Source organism: Oncorhynchus nerka, unplaced genomic scaffold (genome assembly GCF_034236695.1).
Source record: "Oncorhynchus nerka isolate Pitt River unplaced genomic scaffold, Oner_Uvic_2.0 unplaced_scaffold_3548, whole genome shotgun sequence".
Lineage (NCBI taxonomy): Eukaryota > Metazoa > Chordata > Actinopteri > Salmoniformes > Salmonidae > Oncorhynchus > Oncorhynchus nerka.
Window position 1 is genome coordinate 4,088 of NW_027037746.1, and position 6,020 is coordinate 10,107.

At 41.0% G+C, this 6,020-nt stretch overlaps 1 long non-coding RNA gene and 2 other non-coding genes across 3 annotated transcripts; all 3 read left to right on the forward strand.

Annotated features, from left to right (window-relative positions):
- The first annotated feature begins 1,034 nt into the window (after nucleotides 1-1,034).
- Nucleotides 1,035-3,668, forward strand: LOC135566732 (uncharacterized). Its single transcript, XR_010462172.1, has 2 exons — nucleotides 1,035-1,170; nucleotides 2,870-3,668. It is a non-coding gene; the product is annotated as an uncharacterized LOC135566732 (long non-coding RNA).
- Nucleotides 3,669-4,221: 553 nt separating this feature from the next.
- Nucleotides 4,222-4,294, forward strand: trnav-cac (transfer RNA valine (anticodon CAC)). Its single transcript has one exon. It is a non-coding gene; the product is annotated as a tRNA-Val (tRNA).
- Nucleotides 4,295-5,468: 1,174 nt separating this feature from the next.
- Nucleotides 5,469-5,541, forward strand: trnav-cac (transfer RNA valine (anticodon CAC)). The gene has a single exon. It is a non-coding gene; the product is annotated as a tRNA-Val (tRNA).
- The last annotated feature ends 479 nt before the right edge of the window (nucleotides 5,542-6,020 follow it).

Sequence of the window (6,020 nt, forward strand, 5' to 3'; positions counted from 1 at the left end):
GAGCCTGGTTTGGTAAGTATACTGGTATGGTGGTTACTGGATTTCTGACCCTAATTCTTGTATTATTTGTTATTGATGTGATGTGCTGCTTGCATCATACCGTGTTTTAAGAAGTATGTTACAGATGTGGTGAAGGCTTCAGGCATGATGCCTTTGCTTGATGCTCCAGTTGGAGAGGCTGAGGTGAAGCATGCTTTCAGGGGAGGATAAGACTGACTGAGGATGACCCATGTATGTTTGTTCTCCCTGTCGTGAAGGGTGGCATGGTGCCCACCTGGTGCTGGATAGGAATAGCTGAGAGGACCAGATGGGTTATAAGAATGCTTTGTTCTGCTTTACTCTGTTATCCATGACCAAAGTTTTATTCCACACTTTGCAAACACATATTAAATCCATGTTATTGTCAGATAGAATACTGAGGGTCCCCAAAGGAGAGGGCTTGTTAGTGTAGGAAGGATTTTTAATATGGTTAGCATTTATTAGATTATAAGTTTTTAAATAGTATTATATTTAACAGGAATATAGGACATCTATGATGATTTAGGATTATTGTTAGGATTAAGATAGATTGATTAAGGACTTTAGAGAAAAGCCGCTCATAGACATGTTCTTTCCAAAAGAAAATCCATGAGTTTAGAAAGACAAACAGTGAGGCATGTAGTTCAAATTTGGGAATGTGAAAAACAGCCACGGGCAGTTAGAAGAGCCCTCCCCCGCACTGCAGAGACCTTGAAGGTTGGAGAGCAGAGAAGTTTTAGAAGGGGGGCCAGGACGAGCAAAGATAACATAGTGGGTAGATAAGTTACTGAGTGGAGACAAAAGTGAGAATTGGACATGTGGAAAATGAAAGGGACACTCCTAAATGGAATTTCAGACATAAGGATAATTCACTAAATCTTATCTAAGTCATTGTATAAGAATAAGGCAAGGTCGTTACCTGGGCAGAGCCAGGTAACAAAAGGGGGATGGGTAAATAGTGTTCTAGAATAGGATGTGACCTACGGGATAATTAACTAATAAAAAAAATGTGTTAATTGGTTTGACGAATAAGAAACTGTTTTATTAACCAAACCTGTATGTCCAAGAGTTTATGCACTACAGGTGAACTACAGGTGAAGACACTCAATCCAGTCCCGTGGGCCACCCGGATTCATATCGCACTGCGGGGGGGTAAGATACATAATCACTGTCGAACAAATAAACAGTGTTCGGGAGGAGAACTGGAATTAACAGAATTCCGGGGGCCATCTCTCGAATGAAGTAACCCTCCCTGTCCTGTCACCCCTGTTTTTGTTCATAGAAGTGAAGATGTGTCTGGCTCTTGCTAAGTGATGTGTTCTCGGGGAAAGGGTGGGGTTTCACATGGAAGCTGTTCGTCTGAGCTGTCTTATCGTGGGTGACGTATTCCTGATACAGCACGTCCTACTAGATATGCGGAGAGTGGTAATTTGACCCATGGTTTAGACGGTGAGGATTTTGTTCCAAAATAGAAGAGATATCAGTGCAGGTTCCCATATTGATCGTGGACAGGTCATAGCTCACACTGAAAGGGATGGCTACGTAAACCCATACACTCAATGTGGGATCAGGTGGAGTATAGTAAGGGTTGGCGTTTTGGACTGTGTTCCCGAGCAGAGGAAGTATTGTATAAAGGTGCGAATTAACATTAAGGCGGTCAATACTCAGGACCTCGGGTTATGGTATGTGGGCTTCGACCAGTTTTCAACTGATACTATGGTACCGTTCCAGGTGGCAGAAGTTAGAGTCGATAAGGAGAATATGATTGGCCGAAGTTCAACCAATCCCTCTAAAACAACGGCTATTCCTAGTGTAATCATCCAGGGTAAAGGATCAGTACGAATAGTTCAGACCAAAGACCTCAAAGAAGTTATAGAGGTGGAGACTGGGTTTGGGGAGTCCAACTTATGGTTGGAGTGGATTCAATATACGGCCAGATCAGTGGCTAAAGAAGAATGTTATGCCTGTGCGAACGCTAAACCCCAGTTAACAACTATTCCTTTTCCACTGAACGGAATTAATTCCCCTAAGGGAATGGCATGTATGGTAAAGCTGTTCATGAAAGCAGGAATGCCAAATAATGACAGTTGTATTGATTTGCACTACTTATATCCCCAGGAACCAAGTTGGTACAGAGAATATGACCACTGACGAGACCATGTCTGAATTGACAGGCTGGTTGAACTCTGGGGATTTCAATAAAATAAAATGGGCCAGTGTCGACATCTGGTGGTTGTGCGGGGGAATGAGTTTGTGCAGTATTGCCGACTGATTGGACTGGTTAGGAATGCCTTTTACACTCATACAACACCAAGACATGAAGTTAGCCAAAACGAGAGAGAAGAGATGCTCCATCTAGGTCTTTTGGTGAAAGAGTATATATTGATAACATTGGGGTTCCACGAGGTGTGCCGGATGAGTTCAAGGCAAGAAATCAGATACTAGCAGGATTAGAGTGGTCTACTCTCAATAAGAATGTAGACTGGATTAATTATAGTTACCAGAAGGGTTATTAAAGGGTTTGTAGAACAGACTAAAGCAACCAGCTGGAAGACCTGACAGAAAAGAATTGCATTAGATAAAAGGAGGAAGTGGGCATGGTAATCAGGACCATGTCTTACGTCCCAGGTAGCACAGCTCCGGACGAATCAGTGCCCGAAGCCTCAGCTGTTTTGACCACCCTGGCTCACGGGTTGGCAGAAACTCTGGGGTGGATACTTCTCTGAACTAAATTGGGTTGACAGTATTTATGGAAAAATGTGGTGTTATGGGCCACCTTAACCGGTGTGACTGTGTTAGTCTTGTACGTACGTGGTTGATTGCGTGTATGTATGAAAGTTATTGTTTCCAGGACTCTGGAGAGATCAATGACACTACAGATGGTGCGTTATGGGCCGTTTCCAGGTTCTGACCCATGGAGGACTGAAGGCATGTCTACAGAGGAAGTGGACGAATCTGGATCTGTCAATTGTGGGGAATTTATGTTTGATGAGAATAGCGTTGAGATGAAGGGGAATTAGATTGTAATTTGTTTCAATGATTAAACTGTTTTTTAATAAATATTGTAAAAAGAAAAAAAAAGAAAAAATCCTGAAAGAGGAGTTATGATTCTGATGTAGGTTTAAAAACAGTTGGAGTTAAGGTTAGATTTGATTAATGATGGGTGAAGAGTCGGGTAAACATTTATAATAATATTTTTATTTTGTAGATTTGAATGTATAATATTTGATCAAAGGGAGGATTGATAGAGGAAAATATGGTTGAAATGACTAATTATGTATACATTCCAATCAGAAACTGACTAGTCCAAATGCTATAATGTACTGTACATGTGAGTTTTCCCTCTTGCTCCCTTTCCCAATTGTATATAATGTAGTCAGGAGTTAGTAACAATGTAGGTCTGTTCCTTAGTTCATTCAGTTGTACAAATCTCCAGGTGGTGGGAACGGGCCATCTCCAAATGGTCGGGAATGTTGATTTATGCTGACTGGCCTTGACTTCGTGCTGATAACGCGAAGGCTTGAGAGCTAGAGGGGCCCTCTGTTTGTGAAACGGAACGTTTGGAAAACGCTGACGTCATTTTCAGTTTATAACCTGTGGAAATGTGTGTATGCATTCAGTACTCTCTGGAATTAAACACTCTTACCTGGCTTTTGAGACTGGTCTCGATCTACTTCATGCATAATTAATGAACTTACACATCATTAATGAATTAGAAACGAGTGCGAAATTGGTTTTGGCAATTAAAGCATAAAGGAATTTAGAATTCCTCTATCAATAATCCAAGGTAAAACAAACAAAAATGTAGATCGTTTTCTGTCATTTCAGCTGCTTGATGTGATTGTGTGATAGATTTAGTTGGCTGGCTAGCAAAGGAAAAGAAGCTAGCCTGCATAGGTACAGTGCATTCGGAAAGTTTTCAGGCCCCTTACTTTTTCCACATTTTGTTACGTTACAGACTTATACTAAAATGGATGAAATAAAATAAAATCTATCTACACACAATACCCCATAATGACAAAGCGATAACATATAGTTTTTATTAATAAAACAAATATTTAAAAATACCTCATAATTCCCGGCTTCTCAAGCCTTATTGCTTAATTAATGGACTAAGTAATTTCTGATTTTCAATAGGTTCTGAGAGAGATAAATGCCCCACCCAGCCAAAGTCAGCCACACCCTTAGTATTCCACTCATCAGGTTTCTGTAGTGTAGTGGTTATCACGATCGCCTCACACGTGAAAGGTCCCCGGTTCGAGACCGGGCGGAAACACATTTTAACAAATTGGACAGTAAAGCCTATTCACTTAGGGCTCGGTCCCAATTTCGGAATTCATGCTTTTCCTTCGCACTTCTCAGTATTTGGTATTCAGACTTACCTTTTTTGTCACTTCTCAGTATTTGGTATTCAGACTTAGCTTTTAGTCGCGTAACGCACTCTGCATGTGTGGCTAGCTTGGGCGCTCTGAATATATTCCTGCTACGTGTGGTCTGAGGTCCATAATGATTCAAATAGTTTACCACTCCAGGGTAAGCCGACAAGAAACACAGCCCTTATTTTAAGTGTTTTTAAAATCCCCTGTGGGGAACATGAAGGGTGGAAAAATGATTGGAACCATTTTCCTGTTTGACCGCTAGTTTTTAATGGGTATTATGGCTCTTTCTGTGGTACTCACTTTGGGATATTATGTGAGGTAGACTTGTGGGCATTCCTAATATTTTCCACGACTTCCTCTTTTTGTATTGTAGTTTCAGTAGTGTAGTGGTTATCACGTTCGCCTCACACGCGAAAGGTCATATTCAATATTTCCCAATGCCCAGAGGCTAGCATTTGGTTTGAAACAGTTGTGGTTTATCTAAACCTTGCTGTCTACCTCTCCGACCTGTGGATCAATGTTGCCGTTTTTTGGGGACCTCCACCGTGCGATCTGTATGAATGTGAACAGACTGACAGCTTCTCTGAGCCAGGCAAATTCATTTATCAGGGTCATTGTAATGGATATATCCAAAGAAATGGCAATATAATCCAAGGTAAAACAAACAAAAATGTAGATCGTTTTCTGTCATTTCAGCTGCTTGATGTGATTGTGTGATAGATTTAGTTGGCTGGCTAGCAAAGGAAAAGAAGCTAGCCTGCATAGGTACAGTGCATTCGGAAAGTTTTCAGGCCCCTTACTTTTTCCACATTTTGTTACGTTACAGACTTATACTAAAATGGATGAAATAAAATAAAATCTATCTACACACAATACCCCATAATGACAAAGCGATAACATATAGTTTTTATTAATAAAACAAATATTTTAAAAATACCTCATAATTCCCGGCTTCTCAAGCCTTATTGCTTAATTAATGGACTAAGTAATTTCTGATTTTCAATAGGTTCTGAGAGCGATAAATGCCCCACCCAGCCAAAGTCAGCCACACCCTTAGTATTCCACTCATTAGGTTTCGTAGTGTAGTGGTTATCACGTTCGCCTCACACGCGAAAGGTCCCCGGTTCGAAACCGGGTGGAAACACATTTTAACAAATTGGACAGTAAGCCTATTCACTTAGGGCTCGGTCCCAATTTCGGAATTCATGCTTTTCCTTCGCACTTCTCAGTATTTGGTATTCAGACTTACCTTTTTTAGTCGCGTAACGCACTCTGCATGTGTGGCTAGCTTGGGCGCTCTGAATACATTCCTGCTACGTGTGGTCTGAGGTCCATAATGATTCAAATAGTTTACCACTCCAGGGTAAGCCGACAAGAAACACAGCCCTTATTTTCAGTGTTTTTAAAATCCCCTGTGGGGAACATGAAGGGTGGAAAAATGATTGGATCCATTTTCCTGTATGACCGCTAGTTTTTAATGGGTATTATGGCTCTTTCTGTGGTACTCACTTTGGGATATTATGTGAGGTAGACTTGTGGGCATTCCTAATATTTTCCACGACTTCCTCTTTTTGTATTGTAGTTTCAGTAGTGTAGTGGTTATCACGTTCGCCTCACACGTGA